Source organism: Pleuronectes platessa, chromosome 18, assembly GCF_947347685.1.
Source record: "Pleuronectes platessa chromosome 18, fPlePla1.1, whole genome shotgun sequence".
Lineage (NCBI taxonomy): Eukaryota > Metazoa > Chordata > Actinopteri > Pleuronectiformes > Pleuronectidae > Pleuronectes > Pleuronectes platessa.
The window spans coordinates 14,921,621-14,940,515 of record NC_070643.1 but is presented as its reverse complement, the minus strand read 5'-3'; positions in this window follow the sequence as shown (position 1 = coordinate 14,940,515).

Here is an 18,895-nt window from a genome sequence, read left to right as displayed (position 1 = left end):
CTCATTTCCATAGGACAACTAGTTCAGTAGATGCAGAGCCAGAGAATAATTATTTGCTGTGTTAGATTTAGATAATTAACTTGTCACCCAAAGTATATTTGTGGCTTGTTGGCAACAGTTTGATTCATCCCTCCCCCCCCATGTTTAGCAATTGGAGATAATTGTGTTTGTGTAATAATAGTCACGTTGCCCAATTATTGCTTTGTTGGAATGGTCTCATCAATCTGGCATGTTTCATAAACCATTGAATTGTTAAGTACATGTCATCAACTTGCCAAGATTTTCAAGAAACACATGTTCTGAATTTAGAGTTTGGAGTTATGCCTGTTTGCACTTAAAGTTTGAGCTCAAAGACCCGGTGTTTACATCCGTACTGCGTGATCGGATCTCAAGTGGTCAGTGCCGGTCTTAACGCACACGAAGGCGTCCTGAGATAAGATCACAAAAACCACATTCCCAGGTGGCCACATTATTTGGGGTGTACATGCCACATATGAAAGGGCGCCAACTCAGCGGACGTCCTCTGACCTGCTGCCGTTTAAACATACGTATACCACACGCTGATTGGTTTGTAGCCACCACCACAGTATCAAGACCCATTTCAAATTGGTCAAATCTTTCTTGATGATGACTGACATATTTATCTATCCATGTTAAAGCCCAGTTGCGAACACACTTACTGAGCCCTGACCACATGTGATCGGATCGCTCAGGAGGGATTTTAATTCCAGGTCTGACTGACGCCTTGGTGCTTGAGGCGTCTTTGGAAATATTCCTCTTCGCTGCAGTTGAGAAGGATGTTGTGTAGGAGGCTCAGGTTCCCGTCTTACGCCTTTTGTCTCGGGTTTGATTCAAATGGAAGCTCCAGTAGAAGGTATATAATTAGCAACCCATGGGTATACGTAAGTGTGTGTTCACTTTCAGACGGGCATGCACATGTACATGTATAGCACTGAATTGCTTGTCAGAGGTAGCTGTTGGGAGCGGGGATGGATACGCTCCGCTTGGCCCTGACTGTGTGTACATGTGTACTTAACAGTACACAATATGCCTGTAATGATCCAGACAAGCACTTGTATAGCTTGATCCTTTAAGTCCTTCAGTGGCAGGCTTGTTGTATCTATGTGTAATATGTGTGTGTGTGTGCAGTGTAGAAAGAGCTCTGTGTTTTGATGTGCTTGTTAGTGAGATGTTCAGCCAGAGAGAGACTTGACCTTACATGGGCTCTACACGCTACTCTGCTGTTGCTGTCATCAGCCCGAGTCACACTGGTGGGAAATGGGTCTCTTTGCTTTGAAACTAAGTTGTGATATAGCTGTTGTTCTACTGTAGGATTACATTAGTTATATCACTAGTGTGGGATGTCTGGCTTCAAGCTATTGTAAATATAAGTGCCCAGAAACAGTCAAATTCAATTTCACTATCTAACTTCTTTCAAATATACAAACTGGCCAGTTTGTATGAAGTCATATATCGCACTAGATTTTACCTTCAGTCAAACAAAGCTTGTCTGTACAGTTGTGAAAGCGTTGTGTTATTCTGGCGTGAAGATAGAGCCTGGGAGTCTGACCCTGTGGGAGATACTATCTTCCATTCCAAGGTTATACACAGACCTGGATTTTTGCACCGTGTTTTTAAATGGGATTTCTGGAGCGGCAGCCAATATTTTGTCATGTTCTCATCTGGGCTCGGTTTTGGTTTGTTTATGATCTGTATCCTCACACCATCTTCCACTGAAATAAGCTGCATGTAAGACACACACCCACACACACACACACACACACACACACACACACACACACACACACACACACACACACACACACACACACACACACACACACACACACACACCACAGCTGGGGCATGTGCGAACAGTTGCACAAAGTCAGACTAACCCTCAAATGACTTACCCACAAGTGTGCACATGTATCATGGCCAACATAGGGCATCTCGGGACACACACACACACAGCACTACCCCACCTCCAGCCTGGCTAGTTGTCGCCCGTATGCCCCCACCAGCCGCCTGCCAACAGGCGGGTTAATATTGCCACCAGCTGCAGAGGGGGTGATGCCAACCCTTGCCAAGTGGGAACCAGTGCCAGTGTGGCCACACAGGAGCCACTGTCTCTTCTCTCCTCTCTCCTCTCTCCTCTTCTCTCTCCTCTTCTCTCTCCTCTCTTCTCTTCTCTTCTCCATGACATTGCATTTTTGTGCTTGTTCACACTTTTTTTGCTTGTTCACACTTTTTCTGCTATACCATTCGTCACTGCGTTAGTGCACTTTCATATATGGGGCAATGTGAATGCATGGATCCAGGTCATTCAAGGGCAGTCATCCATCTCATTGAACAACACTGGACAGTGTAGTGGGTGCGTGCATGTGGGAGAGAAAGAGGTGCATTGTGGGCTAACTGAGAGGCAGGCCTTCCGTTTCTCTCTCATCAGGCATGTGAATAAGCTGCTCCTGGTTGTTGGCAGTTTCCTCTTGTGCTTTTCTTGAAAATGTGCATCACAGAAGCTCTCTGTTTTTCTGCCTCGTCATTATTCTCATGTGTATTTGTGTACAAACCACAATCGCTCGCTGTGTTATATTTATCTGTCGTGGAGGTTGAGACATGCTTCTGTTTACCATGCTGAAATATCATTGAGGGGGTTGCAGAGGTATAAATGTGCACACACCCAAGATAGCACCAACAAGGATAAGGATGTAGCACTGAGGTTAGGGCAACACCCAACATAACAAGCAAAGGCCCACAGATAAGACCTTTCTCAATCTGTATTCAGTATTGTAGCTGACTTGAGTGGACGCTGAGTGGAAAAGTGTTGGGCTAGGTCACTTTGCAGAGTATTCCAGGTCAGAGAGTGTGAGGAAGTTCCCATTTATCCAAATGACGTCTGTTCAGAGATGTGGGGACACACCTCTAAAATCGGCAGAGCAGGAGAGAAAGAAAGATTCCATGGGGTTATAAAGAGAGAGTTCAGTTTGCTTACACTAAAACAAGGTATAACTTTGGTCGCTGGCCTGGCCAAGACTACTGCTAAAGTGCTGCAGCAGTAGCTCCCCCCCACACACACACACACACACCGCTGCTTATAAATCTTTTAAACACTTAATTGCACTCGAATCCAGAGACTCTACCACTCAGTGCATCTGAAAGGGATTGTACCGAGACTGAACTTTGGTTTGGATGTGAGCGTCGTGAGGAGGGGATGAGAGAGGGAGGTGCAGGAGATGAGAGAGGGAGTTGCAGAGGCCATCTGTTGTTCCTCTCTCCTCTGCGCTTGTTAAATCTCAACAGAGACACAGGATTTAAACATTCACCGACAACATTTTAGTCGTCTCCGCGGGGAGATGCTGCTGAAGTGGCTCATTTTTCCACAGTTGAACTCATTTGCGTTGCTCTAAGTAGTTTCTCCCAGTGCTCCGTTATTTAGCTCTTCTCTTGTGTGGGCAAGCGGTGGCCTCTTTCACACCACCACTATCTTTTCTTTTTTGTACTGGTTGTGGAAAGGAGGAATTAATGAGTCTTTCTAGGAAAGGAGCATTGTCTGCGCTCGTGCAAAAGTCTGCGAGGGGAAATGAGTTTCGAGCCTCAGGCGATGCGTTATTGTTGTTATTGTGTGAGTGTGTGCTGGTGCTCGTGTGCGTCTTCCGGTCTGATTGTTTACAGCCTTACTTAACTGCATTCCAGATGTAATCCTACAGTCGATGTGATGAGTCTGACCATCCAAGGTTAGCATGGAGAGTGTCTCGAAGCCCCTCTGAGGTGTTGCCCCTCACCACAGCTCCACGTCCATACAAATGGCACCTTCCTCTCGTAGCACACACTCGAGATGCTGCATAAACTGACCGAGGGCCGGTGGTTCTCTGAACACTCGTACGAGCCTGCAGGCGGTTCCTGTCAGACAAGGCACAGGGCTAATGAGGTTACCCTGTTTCCTGTTTCTACTTTCCTGTCCCCTCCTTGTCTTTGTTGGAGTGGGTGGGGGGGGGGGGACTTTAGTTCTGGGCTGCATTATGTGTACACACGACATAAGTTGTATATGTTTTGAAATGTATTGCGTGCATTTAGACACTTTAAATATTTACAATACAGTGTTATTACCCTGCCGCTTTCAGCCAGAAAATCTATAGTATAGTTTCTGCTTCTTTTGGAGAATCCTCCTCAACATCTTTAAGTTTATTCCTAGGACCATTTTGAACTGGACTTTCTAAGATCTTACAGCAGGAAACCAGGGACCATTCTCGTCACTGTGTACACACCAGTGACACGGATATCTCTTCAATATTTTGCACAGCTCATATACTGTTACATACAGTTAATACATATGAACATGACAGATTTCAATTTGACATCAATCCAGGATTTTTATAATCTCCAGAGACTCACTGCGCCTGGTGTCACATTTCCTGGATGAGACAAAGAGTACTTTTCTTAAGCTCTATGAACCTTAAAAAATAGAAAATATATATTACTACTGTCTTATGATATATTTGTTTTTATAGAGCAAGGAGGTTAGAAAAGCAGTTGTTTTTAGAAGGAGCAGCAGTCTACAGCTCCTGAGGGAATCGTACAGAGGCGTATGAGCCAGTGGCGCTGCGTCCATGATGACTGATAGCAGAGTCGATCAGAACGCATTGTGCATGTGACCATAGTCTGTGTGTGTGTGATTGTGTGTCTGTGTGTGTGTGTAGCAGCCCAAGGAATTGAGTCGGCCCTCTGGTCAGCGGCAAGCAGCCAAAGTAAAGAAGATGGGGGTGTGATTCACATGGTAACTCAAGATATGATATTTTAATTTGATATCTCAATACAGTGATTCTGCCTCAATCGATGTATTGCAATGCAATCATAACGATACATCATGATATATGTCTAACTGAGGAACAATTCAAAATACACAGAGATCAAGTGCAGGATTTCTTTATTTATTCACTGCAGCATATTAATAATCAAATCTAATGAGTCAGGATGACGACATATTGATATATCGATATTTTGTCCGACCCATAGAAAAAGACAGTGTGACTTTTATTGTTGAATGGGAGCCAGTTGTTCGGCAGCCTGTCAAATCCGAACGCACATACACACATTTTAGCTTAGTGCTCTATTTCTAACACATTTCTACCACGAGACCTCTCTGTCAGTCTCTTGTAAAACCAGACGTGGCCCCGAACCCTCAACCTGCCAAGTGCAACTAATAGAATATGAAGAATTCCTCTCAGCTGAGCCCTAAAACCATGGCAACGAGGCTTGCGAAACTTGACTGAGACGCTGCTGAAAAAGCGAATGCTGCACGGTTACGTTTAACATTTGACTTTATGAGAGAAAACTCCCTCAGCAGCGATCCACCGTCCTCCCCTCGCCTGCGCTGCACAGGACGAACAGTTGCTTTGAGCTCTGGGTCTTTTTGCCGTATTGCTCCTCTGGTGCTGCTTTACCCTGAGAAACCTTTAGAAACTCCTTCTACGTACTGTTAGATAATCGGTTTTTAAACTGCTCTAAATGCAGTCGGTGCCTCAGCAGTGTGATGAACAAACCAGCCGCTCAGATTAGAAAGAGATCCGAGGGTTTGTTTTCTTGTTTGTTTTTTTTATTCACAAATTGATTCGGCCTGTTTTTGAATTCTCAAAATGAGAAGTAGATTTGCTTGAATTTAATTATTAGATGACTCAAGTAAACAGCCGATTGCATTTCGGTAACAATGTTAATCTGGAAAGTTTGTAGTGTAATCGTTTCCTTTTGAAGTGGTTTGCTGCACATTCCTGTGGTGGTGGAGAGGTCAGAGTGCTGATGTCTTTCAAATTGACGGCAAACCATTGATTTCTTAAAAATTAAACAGAAGAAAATCTATAAAAATAAATACTCGGAATGATAAATTCTGGAATGCTTTAGTTGGTGGAGAATGAGAGGTGTGTGTGTGTGAGAGAGAGAGAAAGAGGTCAAGGGTCAGAGCAGAGGTCAGTTGGTCACATAGCCAGTGTGGGTCGGTGTGGGTGGGCAACCCACTCAATTTAAATCTCTAATTATGCAGCCAGCTGGGCCTGTTCTGCACACGCACACACACACACGCACACACACACACTGGATCTTCAGAGCATTGTGACATTTATTTTTTCTCATTCAAAATAAACTCGGTCACCGTTTTAATTTAAAAGCCCTCTGTCTCTCTCTCTCTCCACCTTCCTCTCTCATGCTCGCTCTCTCTCTCTCTCTCTCCACTTTTACCAGGCTGGTCGCGTTTTATGCTCCACGGGGCTGAATGGCGCTGGCAGTCTGTCACTTGTGTACGCTCAGATAGATTCAGACGGCGTGCGTGCGTGTGCAGACGCAGACAGCTGATATGATTGACAGAGGAGACACAGGAGGATGTGTGTGTGTGTGTGTGTGTGTGCGCCTGTGAGTGAGCTCGGGAGGAGGGACCATCATGACCAGGCTGCAGACAGACAGCATTGTTCTGAGAAACCTTCATCTGCCTCATGTTAGAGTAAAGAGGATGAGCGTGCCCATGTGGAATATTAAAACATGACCTGTTTGAGGTAGAGAAAACAGCATCGTCTGGCCTCATCATATTTTTGTTCTGGTATATCACTGTTACTCTAAGGAAGTTGTACTCAGCAGTATTTCCGCTTATGGAAAGTTTGGCTACATGAAGGTACCTTCAGCCCATGTGGCGTTCCTTTCCTCTCCTGCACATGGAAATGCTCTGGAGCTGTTGGGGCTATCCCAGCATGTCTAGTTCAAAGGGAAGGCCCTGTGGCTGCACATGCACACATGCATTCCAATGCACTGAGCTTTCGGTGTAATGAGGAGATTATATAGGGCCTCTTGTCCCCGGCAACCCCACAAACCCCTTTTCTCTTCGGCTCGTCTCTTGAGCTGAGCGTCCGGTCTGTACTCTCGGCTGTGAGGGACATGGGACCAGGATGTAGTTAGGATTGGAATGTGAGATCTGTTGAGCAAACGTGTTGTTCATGGTCGAGGACGTTGGCCCTGTTTTACCTCACTGCTCAGCAAAAAGCTTGGTCCTGTTCGAGATGCTACAAAAAGCTTTTGTCTCTGGTTGCTACCCGGTTGCTTCTAGGGAGGAGTAACCATCACTTACACTAGACGTGAGCGTTGAATTTGGACATACTTTCTTTTTAACTTCTTTCTTTAAGATACAAAGCTGTGAAAAGTTTACTGTCAGTTTCTGTGGATTCTCTTCTTTGCAAACTGGGGATTAACCCACTAACATGTGGCTTTTGTCTTGATGAGCATGGATTTAATCAGCATTCACTCCTGGGTCAAATGACTCTGCACTAGACGCTGGTTTTTTATTGGCTCCAGCTCTGATTGGCAGCTATGGAAACGTGACACCCGGCTGAATGGGCTAATTTGGCAGGACTGCGAGGTGACGGCATGTTTAAAAAGCATGTTTGTGTTTAAAAACCTGCATATACCCACTACTTTAGGTTTATAGGCAGTATTAGATGTACTTGTTAGCATTTCAACTCGCTATTTGCTTTGAAGAGCCCTCCCTTATTGTTGTGGGCATCATCTGGAGCTCTTCAAGGCTCTCTTTAATAAATTGCAGTTGTTTTTGTTTCTCCGCAGCACCATAATAAAGCTGTCTTACATGTTTTTTCTAATCCGCAAATGGCCGGTCATGACCCGCTGAGAGGGTACACATATTTGGCAATTAAATAATTGTTATCACTGTCATGTGCAGCACTTGGGAAACCCTGAGCAGTCATATTCTCACAGCCAGTCATCTGGGACCCATGTGTCGGTGAGAGCGAGCCAGCGAGCGAGGGATCGAGATGTGGAAGGAGGAGGAGAGAGGGAGGTAGTGGGATAGAGAGCCTCCTGACCACTGGGTACAATAACCCAGGCTTTATTAAAACAACATCTCTCCACCCGTCCATCTCTCCGTCCCTCCTCCGAAGGGAAATGTGTGTTAGAATAACAGATTTTGGGCCGGTTTCGTAGAGCAGATCGCAGCTGGCGCGTGGCCCACATTCCTCTGCCATGACATCCTCTCAGTCGGCAGCAGCACGGCGCTATTTTTAGAGCAGCTAGTGTGAACGCTTACCTAGACGTGTACACAGAAATGTATGGATATGCAGACGTGTGTGTGTGTGAATCTGTATGTATACATGAGGTCACTCCAAGGATTTGCTTTACATAAGTTTCTTAATACCACAGTAGCTATAGACACATACCAGTATTTGGGCTTATTGTTGCGTTGCCACCTTTGTGTCAAAACCAAATCAGTATATCAGACAATTAACAGATGTTCACAAACTGAAACACAAGAGAACAAATGTGCAGTTCAGTCTGTGGATTCAGGTGCACTATAAACAGCGGCATGTACAGGAGCTGCAAGGCTGGCTTTCTGTCACACACACACATACAGACACATACACACACACACACACTCTGTAATGTTCTTAAAGGCACAGTCTGTGTGTTTTGACTGAATGCTGTTCAAAGCAGTTTCACACACATTTTCCGTTTGTATTTTACAAAACTCTGCAGCAGTGCCGCTTTAGATTTTCAGTTTTTATACTAAATGCAATAATAAAACAAAGCCTGGGCTGGTGCTCAGTGTGTTTTATGTTGTGGAAAATGAACCTACTGTTTGTGCATGAATCTACTGTGGGACTTTAACTTGGTTATAAAAGGGGCTTTGTGTTTTTTATTATTTATTTCCAGTGGTCAGATCTGATTTTGATGGAAGTTTCTTTGTCTCCAAGTTTTAATAACTCTGTCATCACCCTTCCCCTCAGTCCTCAGATCTACTCCTACATTCAGGATCTTTTTTTTCTCAGCATCCACTGTTTCACACAGCCAGCGCAATCCACTTGTTTCTTCATCAACCATCAGGGTTATTGGCTTTGCCTGCTTTGCAGAGAGGAATGTTTGAACAAGACGGGGGGGTGGGGGGGGGGTTATGAAGTGGAACCAGCCCCACATTTCATCCAGCAAGATGAACAGATACAGATGCAGTGATGGATTTAATCCTGCTCAGACTCTAGACCTTGTTTTTTTTATATTATCCGCACATGGAAGCGAGTGGGTCTCAAAATCTAGTTTACTCCTTTGTGCTGGCACTGATTGTTTTTCATTGATGGCGAAACTTGAGCTGAGATTAGATGTTTTTATTCGGCTCTTTACTTAATCTGTTGTGCATATTCTCTATCATCGGGGAAAGGACTCATTAAGAAAGAGATAAACAGACCCTGTAGCTGGAGATGACATTTATTTTGAAGCACTAAAGCCTTGCTGGGAAGGATCCAGGACAATGGCAAGAATTTCAATGTTAGAAGAATTTGAAGCTTTTAGATTACAGGTTTTTTGGCAGATCGTTTATTGGGGAAAGTCTTTTTTTTTAGAAGCCCTCTGGGAATGATATAATGCAATTTACTGCACATTTTGGATTTATTGAAATGTGCATGACAGACACAGTGGACCTATAGATGTCTGTCTGTGTATTTATGTAGTTTTTGCAGGTTGATTTAAGAGGAATTCTTAGGGTTCTACTGGGATCTGCTATGATCCGCTACAGTATGCACAGACCCCAATGCAGCCCAAAATGCAACCCCTCAGACTCTGTGTGAACTGCACATGCTCCGGGTTCAATATATCCACCTGCTGGAATGGAATGTGGGATCGGGTACCAGGAGCATGTGACCGGAACAAATACGCAACTATTGGTGGATGGGGAATGCCCTGTACTGGTGTATGCAGGTGGAGTTGGGGGATGGGCTTTTATAAGTGACAATGCAGCCACACAGGGTTCCTGGTCCATCTCTTGGTTACACACACACACTCTTGCTCAGAAAAGGTCCTTTTGCTCATTAGTGGAGTTCCACCAGCCCCATGGAAGCCGGTTGTGCTGTAGATGTGTGTGTGTGTAAGTGTTAGTGCCAGGTAGCGCTCGGCTTGCATTGCTCTCTCTCCAAGAGCTCTGGCAGCACCTCAGAAACACACACACACAAATATAGACACACACGGCGTTGAAATGAGAAACGGAGACGCAACCCAATTTGCTTTTATTGCTTATTTGAGTCGATGTTTCCCTTCCTCTGTCATGCTACACTTACCCTCTGGCAGGCAGAGGGATACAGAGGGATATTTAGCGCGGCCGCTGACCATCGCCGCTCAATTTTACACCTGGAAACCTCCGACACGTTCAGAGGAAGGAGCCGGGCTTTTGTGACTGAAACTCCAGTGAGAGGAGCGGAACGCCTCGGCCCAAGAACAGATTTCAATCCACCTCTCAGGTCAAAGAAACAGTTAACCTGCCGTTGAGCAAAGGTTGTGAAAACCCATTTAAACGATCTTCTGAAGAATGAAGGCCTATTGAGGTGGTATAAAGGTGCAGCAGCTGTAAACGGAGCACGGCTTTAACGCTCACTCTTTTTCTCTCAGCTGATGAAAAGTCGGTCAGCATTTTTTCTTCTTCTCAGACCTTGTTGCTGTGTGTGTGTGTGTGTGTGTTTTGTGTGTGTGTGTATGTGTTTGTGTGTACACAGCTCAGGAAATATCTGTGGCACGCAGCCAACGAAAACCAGAGAGAAAGTGAGAGAAGTGAAATGTAGATGAACTTTAAGATCAGTATTTGGGGGGAAGAACATTTTCAGCTTGTTTTCACTCTCAGTACTGTTATGTGTTCGGTCTGTGTGTGTGTCGGGTAGAGATATGGATACCATAGAAGCTGGATGTGTGAGGGTTTGTTACCCTGTTGTGTGTGTGTTGGTGTGCGTTTGGCCTTATGCCACACCACGAGGGAAAGAATGCCAGTGAACTGTCTAGGTAATTGGTGCTTACCTGGCAGGCTTTTACACACACACACACACACACACACACACAGAGACATGCACACACACACAGAATGGATTAGATGACATTAACTACAGGAGAAAATGGCATAATTGAACACTTGCACTATCTGTGTGTCTGTGTGTGTGTGTGTGTATGTGCACTCACTTGTGACAGTGTAATGAGGGACTGCATACTACACACAAAAAACACACCCTATCAACCTCTGTCAGAGGCTGCAAAGCACCGGTGCACTGAACAGTCCGCCCGCTTGTGTGTGTATATGCGTGTGTGTGTGTGTGTGTGCGTGCATGTGCCAGCATGCCGGCTGCATGCAGGCAGATGTGGCTGTCACCCGTCAGCTCCATCATGTGCAGACACCCAGTGTTTAATCTTGCCCCCCCCCCCGCTCCCCTTTTAGCTGAGTGCTGAGGAGACCTGGGAAATCAAAACAATATTCTGCAAAAGCTTATTTTTATCTGTTAATGAGACAAAAATAAGAAAAATACAGTAAACAAGCAAAATTTCTAGCCTTGTCAATATTGTCAGAACATATTAAGACTCGTAAACTGATTCAATTGAATTAATGGGGTCGTGCCAGTTTTGTTTTAATTACTGAAGTGTTTCATTTACATTGGCTGCTTTGAGACATTTTCCAGACATTTTCCAGAGGAGGCTGTATATGAGAACCAGATTCAGTTGCTCTGGACATTTTCTGAAACTTTATGTTCCGGGCCGGCTCTAAAAATATTTGGAAAATGTCGGAGTAGTAGAAGTTTGAAATACAAGGAGATTATGTTTCCGACATTTTCCTGTTGGTGTGGACGTGGACAAACTCCTGCTGCGTTCTTATGTCTGAAACTCCAGGAAATATCCAGACCCCCAATAAGAATCCACTGACCTTTCACTATACACTTTATACCCAACACATCGTCAACTATGAAATGCAACTGAGAAACATTTGCACACTTTATGTTGATGCTGCTGTAATTATCAGTGGGTTGTCTGCACTGCTCGGGACATTTCATGGATCATAACATCTTTACTGTGAGTGTTTGACTGACTGGGTGCGAGTAGAACATCAAGACAGGGAGGGGATCAACGGCAGCAGCAGAGAGAAGACATTTAGGACGTGCAGTCATTTCTGTAGCATCACTCTCAATTGGTGTGGGAAGATGCATAATATTAGGAAGAGATTAAAGTCTCTTTCATACACCCAGAGAGAAAATACCAGCTGACACACACACACAAACACACACTAAGTTTCTGTGTAACCCGACCGCAGTCATCTGAATTCCTCTCTTATTTATTTCTTTTCCGAGAGCTCACTCATGCACCCTTATTGGACCGCTCAGACTTTTATCTTGTTATTACAGCTGCGATAGAAACGTCTTGTTTTAATAACTTAAGCGTGAGGTGGAGATTTTTTATTTTCAAAATACCTGCAGCCCCGCGCAGATGTCACCGAGATGTCTGCCAGCCACTTAGCCCGAGCCGACTGCACTGATCTCAAGTCAGCTGGATGATCAGAACGAGCTCCCACTCAGGTCGTCTCTTATGTTTCGCCTGACTCAGACTGAAGGAAGCGCTCCGCCTGGGATGAGTCAACAGATCAGAAATGTGTTTTTAATTCACATCATTAGCATACATTAACTTTTTTAAAGCCACAAAGTGTTTTCTTCTCTCTCGGAACCTTCCAGCTGACATCGACTCGCCTCGTGGCATGACGAGAGAAAAGCATCGTTCGCGTTCCATTATTTATTAATACCTCTTTGTTGTTGCTCATGTCCTAATCTCATTTCCTTTAGTCATTAGTGTTGTTCGACATCAAACACAGCTGCCAGAGCAGTGAGTGCAGGCAGTGAGGGGAGAGGCGGGGGGGGAGAAGTATGGTTATTGCAGTTGGACGCACTCTAAAGACCCTTTTAACAATGCATGTTGCAGCTGAATAATTTTTTTCTTTCTATTAAGCTGTTTAAAGTCTTTATTAGTAATATATTGCAGCTTGGATGTGTTATGCATTGTGCCGTCTCGTGCTCGCTGCTCGGATTGGAAACCGACCGGAGAACGTGTCTTGGAAAAAGGATGTGTTGTGCGTATGTGTGTGTGTGTGACTTCTGTTGACCCCCTGCGACAATAACGTCCTCTGTCTCAGTCTCGCTGGGAGAGATTAGCAACACATGAACTCGCAGTCCCATGATGCTTTTTTCATTTGCTTCCTACCTATTCATCACCATAACGCTCTCCTATCACGGCATTGTGCCGAGATGCCGTCCGTCGCGCATTGTCATGCTAATGCATTGCCTTGTGTCTATAGCTGCAAGCTAATGCTATGTTATGCTAATGTTGTGTCATGCTAATGTCACGATGGTGGGAGAAATGGAGGGATGAAATCGTAACAATGCACAAATGGGGATTCCTCTTATAGTCAAGCTTGTGTTTGTTTTACTAAAGCTTTCTCTGGTTTTCATGCGTTGAACACAACACTTTTGTGTTTCGCAGATTGACTTGTTATTCAGAGACAAAATTATATAATATAAAAAATCCCCGTTAAATTCCACCGTGCTCTGCTCGGTGCAGCTATTGGTTTATATTGATGTGAACAAAAATTATTATAGTGTAAATACAGAATAACAGTTCAAATTTTGCTTAGCTTGAACGGTTTTGTTTAGACTTGGACGTCTCCAGTAAACATTTCCTGACCTCAACACAAACACTTATTGTGTAGAAACAAAGTAAAACTAAATACAACTTCCAAAGCTGCCGTCCATATTAACAGACTGTTGGTTAGTTCAGACACTCGAAAACGGGGTGAAAGAAACCGTTCCTGTCTGAGATGATGCTCTGTACTCATGTTCTCTCTCTCTTTTGGATGTTCTCACAGGATGACAGTGACGGGATCCCATGGTCGGAGGAGCGGGTGATGCGAAAGGTGCTTTACCTTTCCCTAAAGGAGTTTAGGAGTGCACAGAAAAGGCAGCTGGATGGCGATGGAACCACAAACTCCAATGGTGAGTTCATCCACATTCTGCACATGTACTGAACCTGCACCACAGTGGCCCGGCTCAGGCCTGGTGGGGACAGCTCTGAGTTTGTCCGCTCACACCTGACATCAGAATACACATCTCACTCCCTCTGCAAATGCTCTTGAATGTAATTTCTGTTTGCAAAAACAAAATAATGCTTTTTTTAAGCTGTCCGACTTCTCACATGGGTCTGTTGTTGATTTGTTTGTTTGTTATCCTGTGAGAGCGAGCAGGGGAAGGAGGGTGCTGACCTGAATCAATGTGTGATTATTTTCTTCCTTTGAAATCATAAAAAAAACACATTGAAAATCAACATCTGGTGGTATTCATATGTGGCAGTCAATGTAAATATTGATAGTGAGGCCCGCAAATAAATCAATGTACAGGCACAGAGAAATGTGAGAACATTTTAAACTGTCGTGGCTCAGAGAACGTTAGCTGAGAAGGCGGTTCTCCGATGTGACCCAGGATGCATTTGCAAGACTGTTTGTTCTACTGGACGTTTTGTACTTCTATTGCTGTCCATTTTCCACCGTATGATATTTTTGGTATTTTAGTGGTTTCATTGTCACATGGTGATAAACAGGAAATAAAATATCCTGACCTCAGAATTGATTTATTCCCTGGGCAGAATAAATGGTCCAATGTAAGAAGTTTTTTCCCCTTGTATCTGTATTTAGCTGAAATACGGACTTTGCGAACTCGTGAACAGCCCTGCAGTAATGAAAGACTTTCAACCAATGCAATAATTTGACAAGTTGAAAACGTTCATGCTGTTAAGACAAAATGAGAGAAGCATGGGATCGGCCCCTCTAGCATTTTGCGGACTAAATGTCAGTGTTGCCAATTCTGTCCGGCTCTGCTGAGGTTAGTGTCTCAGTTTAGCTTTTCATTCCCTTTATTGCAAGCGACAGTTTCATTAGTTTGTTTGCAAGTGAAAACTAAGCAAGTTTTCCCTTTGCCCGGGGCAACCTGATCTCACTCACTCTACATGGAAGGAATCCAATGAGAACAAATGATCAAGGACCCTCCGTCGCCTTTTGTTGTGGGTCAGCGGGCTGCAGTCTTCTGGCTCCGCTGGTGCAGTGTCACCTCCTCAAAGGGACCCCTCCAACTGAAAGCCTTTCCCACTTGTTTTCAAATGTTGACACTTCGCACAGAGGGACTCTGATGAGGTCTTCCACAGTATCGCGCACAAGAAAAACATGTGTGGACGCGTTGTTAATCGGTTCCAGCTCCACTCTGGGGTCCAGGCTCATTAAAAGCCAGACTAATGGAAACCCCCTTCCGATATGAATTAATACTTTGAATTTGCTGAGATAGACAGTAATCCAATTCCAGGTGGAAGTCGGCTGCAGGAGCAGTTGAGGGAGTTTGCGGTTGTAAACCTGAAACAACACGAGCAGAGCGAGAGTGCAGGGGGAAAGATGAACGGCTTGTTTGGAGCCGAGCTGCCACCGTGTCTTTTGTTTGACACCGGTGCTCCCACCCATAAAAAGCCCTCAGCCAGCCAACAGCGGAGATCTGAACTTCACACGTGCCTCAGAAGCTATTCTCAGCTGACATTAACACAAACCAGACACTGGAAGAAAGGAAACAGGAGGAAAAAGGAGAGCCTCTGAAAGTTCACGCCCAGCCGAGGAAGCCAGCCAGTCACCCAGCGAGGCAGGAGGACAGACAGGAGGGAAATCTCTTTTGAAATGTATCTTACCTTTTTTCTTTTTATATTATATATTTTTCACACCTTCCTTTCTTCTGTCTGTGCCGAGTGCCCCCCCCCTCCCTGGATCTCCGTGTGTCTGTCTGGCATCTCGCGGCTGCCACTCCACAGCTCCTCGGGGCCTTTTAAGCCACCGCGGGTAGCTGACCTTATCGCCTGAATAAAAATGACTCATTAGAAAGCATCGGCGGCCCGTCGCACCGGGGGTAACGACAGCCGCCCGCGCTGACACAAAAGGGAGCCGGGGCTGAATAGACGGGTCCCGCTGTTTTAGAGCACCGTGGGTTAGCGAGGCTTTGGAGGCTGGGCGAGCGGCACGGTTTCCTGTTCTCGCGTAAAGACGCCGTGGTGAAACTGTCAGCCATTTTGGAGGATCACACTCAGCGTGCTCTTCGTCCTGAATGGGCCACCCCGCTGTTTTAGAGGACTGCGGGTTATAGAGTCTGGGCTTATGTTAAAGGCAGACATGTGCCACAGTTTGCAGGCTCACACAGACAATCCTGTGAAACTATCAGCCATTTTGGAGAGTCAGGCCCTGCATGGACATGATCATCACACATGTGAGACAGAGTTGGAGCAAATGACAGAGTGGAGATTATTGTCATTTGTCAGTTAACGAGTCACTTACCAGCAGAAAATTAATCAAGGAAAATGTTGATAATTTAATCATAGCAAAAGCAAAAAGGGTCAAAGTTATAGGTATATTAGGTTTTATTGCTTGTCTGTGTTTGAACTCATAAATTAAGAATATGTGCAATTTATATTTGTTTATTGGTCACAGTAAGCAATTTTAAGGCACAACCTTGGGAAAGTAAAACTTTTGTAGGTAAATAATAATGTATATTAATCTTCTAAAAAAAGCAATTGACATTTAGCAATTATTTTGTTTTCAAATTGTAATTATCGGTTAATAAAAAAAAAAAATGTCTATCAGACTCCCAGGTGACGTTTTGCCGAACTTAAAGCCCTGAACCCAAATACACTCAGTTGACAATCATCTAAGAAAAGCACTTTAATAATCAAGAGTTCCCACTTAATCTTCTGTCAGTATTCTGTTCATCTGCTCCTCGTTGGACGAGGTCGTCTCTCTCAAGATGAGCGGCCACCATTTTGGAGAAAAAGGTATCATCTGATTGATGGAGTTTAAAGCGATACCTGGCTTGATCCTCAGCGGAGCGGCGTTTGTCTCCCTCCCCAGGTGGCTGCCTCTCCTTCTCTCCCTCCCACACAAACATCCATCCATCCCCGGCCACCTCCTCCTTCCTCTCTCCCTGACTGCGTGACAGCGGTGGCGATCTGTTTTTCGAGGGGGGTGTGGCGCTCTGGCAGTCAGCTGTATGTGTATGTCCGTGCGTGTCACTCTATCTCCCCCACCCACCCAGCCTCTCTCTTTCTGCTCATAACCAGCAATCATGCCGTCTCCCCTGGCCACTTTACCCCCCCCCCCCGCCGTTGGCAGCGGTCCATCTCCGCGTCCATCTCACTTCCTGCCTCTCGTGCTCGTTCCGTGCATTATTTATTTACCAAATGACATTATGCCCTTCTGCGTGCCAGCTTCCGCTCATTCACCGCACTCCCTCCATCACGGCCACGTTTCTTCCTCTTCCTTTCTTACTCCTATCTCCCTACATCCATCTGTCCTTCCGGTCTCCCCCCCCCCCCCCCCCCCGAAATACAGGGTTTCATTACACATCAATAGGACTCTGGTTACTGCGTTCTCCACATACTCCCTTTTCTCCCCTCTCCCTCCTGTTCATCAATGTGCTCGATTATGTATCTCCAAACCCCCCCCCCCCCCCCCCCCCCCTCACCAAAGCCTTTTTCTCCTTCCTGCTCCCTCCATCCATCTCTGTCTCCCTCTTTCTCACCCTCTCCCTCTTTTCCGCTTTGTCCTTCCTGTCCTCTGCCCTGTTTGTCTCAACTATCTACAGTATCTGTCACCCAAACCCTCTCTCTCTCTCCCTCCGTTTCCACCACCACCCCTCTTTTCCTTCCCCCTGTCCCTTCCCACCCGTCCTCTCCAGCTCTCCGAATCGTTAAAGCTGCCTCTTCTTCCTGTGCCTCCTTACTTCGCCATCTCCCTCCGCTGCGCTCGTCTGTCCCGCTCCTCTCCCCTCCCGTCCTTTCCTTTCCTCCCTCTCCATTTCCCTGAGTGCTATTGATGGAGGATCTGGCTGCCGGCCAAAACCCAGGAGGGGCTGAGGAGAGGGTTTGCCCATTTCTCCGACTGTCCCCTCTCTTTCTCTTGCCGTCCGTCTGGACCTGCCGTTCCCACCCATTTTGATGCACGTCGTCCCCTTTCCCTCGGCACTCTGTAACTGTAACTCTGCTGTCAGTCTGTATTCCCACACGCCGCTCGCTCCTTGCGTGGCCAGAGTGGCAGCCGTGGCAGCTAGAGCCTCTGTGCCTGTGGAGAGATGAAGGAGTACCAGCGAGAGAGAAGGATAGAAGGAGGGATGAAAGGTGGTGAATGAAAGAATCTCAGCCAAAAGAGGAAGAGTTTAGGTATTGAATCAAGCGAGTGAAGGAGATTGCATCTGTTCCGTTTCCCATGTGCTCCTTTTCCACAGCAGCTCAGGCCATTACCAAATACCATCTTTGATGCTGTGGATTTACAGCCTTGAGCTGCACAAAGCAGATGCCATGTTTCTAACTGCACATTGCTGCTTGCTTTTGTTCTGGCTTGTGGTGAGTGTCATGCAGTGTTGTGGGGTCCAATTCTGGAAGGAAGGACAATATATCTGGGGCTTTTTTTCCAAATCCTATTTCTAGGCAGTCAATTTTAGTATCCGCTTCTACTTCTAGTATCAAATAGAATGGATACTATTGGGGATTTCACCAAAATAAAAGTACCCTTTGTTTCTTTTTATACTTCCATCCTTTTTTAATTACATACAGGCACAGGGGATTACTTGCACGAAGGACATGAGATAGAATTTTAGTGCTCTTGTCTACAAGAGAGAAAATGAGATTAAAGTCTTGTATAACAGTAGAGATTCAACTGCAAAACGTTCAGAATTGTTTATTAATGAGAGGGAAGTTAAAAGGAAGATTATTACCATATATCTGCTAACCTAGAAACAAGCATATTTATCATCACTGCATTCACAGCCTTTATATCATTCTCCCTCCATTCGCTGTGGCAGAGCACTCATTTTCACACTTCAATCTTTAAGGGCACCCTCCGCCCCGATGATTGTCTTTCCTATGCCACGACTGCTCCTCCATACCTCCACTTATTACCGCAGCTCCCACTAATAAGCTCCTCTCAGCCCTGTGATGTGCTGTGTTACGGTATGTTCCTCTGCTCTCCCCTCTTGTTCTCTCGGGACTCTGAGGT